This window comes from Pteropus medius, unplaced genomic scaffold (genome assembly GCF_902729225.1).
Source record: "Pteropus medius unplaced genomic scaffold, Ma_sr-lr_union100, whole genome shotgun sequence".
In the NCBI taxonomy this organism is placed as follows: Eukaryota; Metazoa; Chordata; class Mammalia; order Chiroptera; family Pteropodidae; genus Pteropus; species Pteropus medius.
The window spans coordinates 1,840,586-1,841,463 of record NW_024342472.1 but is presented as its reverse complement, the minus strand read 5'-3'; positions in this window follow the sequence as shown (position 1 = coordinate 1,841,463).

Below are 878 nucleotides of genomic sequence, written 5' to 3'. Positions count from 1 at the left end.
GACAAAGAAACATGCCCCAAATGAAAGAATAGAACAGAGCACCAGAAAAAGAACTAAACAAAATGGAGACAAGCAATATACCAGCTGCCCAGTTTGACACAGTTGTTATAAGGATGCTCAATAAACTTAAGGGAAGAGTAGATGAACTCAGTGAAAACTTTAATGAAGAGACAAAAAAAATAGAGATAGAAAACATAAAAAAGAACCAAGCATAAATAATGAATACAATAACAGAAATGAAGAATACCTCAGGAGAAATCAACAGTAGATTAGATGAAGCAGAGGATCAAATCGGTGATTTAGAAGATAAAGTAGCAGAAAACATCCAATCGGAAGAGCAATACAGTAAAATAATCTAAAAAAAAAAATGAGGATAGCTTAAGGGGCCTCTGGGACAACATCAAGTGTGCCAACATTAACATCATAAGGATAGCAGAAGGAGAAAGAAGAAAGAAAGGAATTCAAAACCTATTTTAAGAAATAATGACTGAAAACTTTCCTAACCTAATGAAAGAAATAGACATACAAGCCCAGGAAGCACAGAGAGTCCTAAACAAAATGACCCTAAGAGGCTCACAATAAGACACATCATAATTCAAATGTCAAAGTTTAAAGGCAAAGAGAAAATCTTAAAAGCCATAAGAGAAAAAGAGTTACCTACAAGGGGGCTCTCATAAGACTGTCAGCTGATTTCTCAACAGAAACTTTGCAGGCCAGAAGAGCTTGACAGGAAGTATTTGAAGTGATGAAAAGGAAGGTCCTACAACCAAGATTACTCTAGCCAGCAAAGTTATAATTTAGAATAGAAGGGTACTTAAAGAGCTTTCCAAAGCTAAAGGAATTCATTATCACCAAGCCAGTATTACAGGGAATGTTAG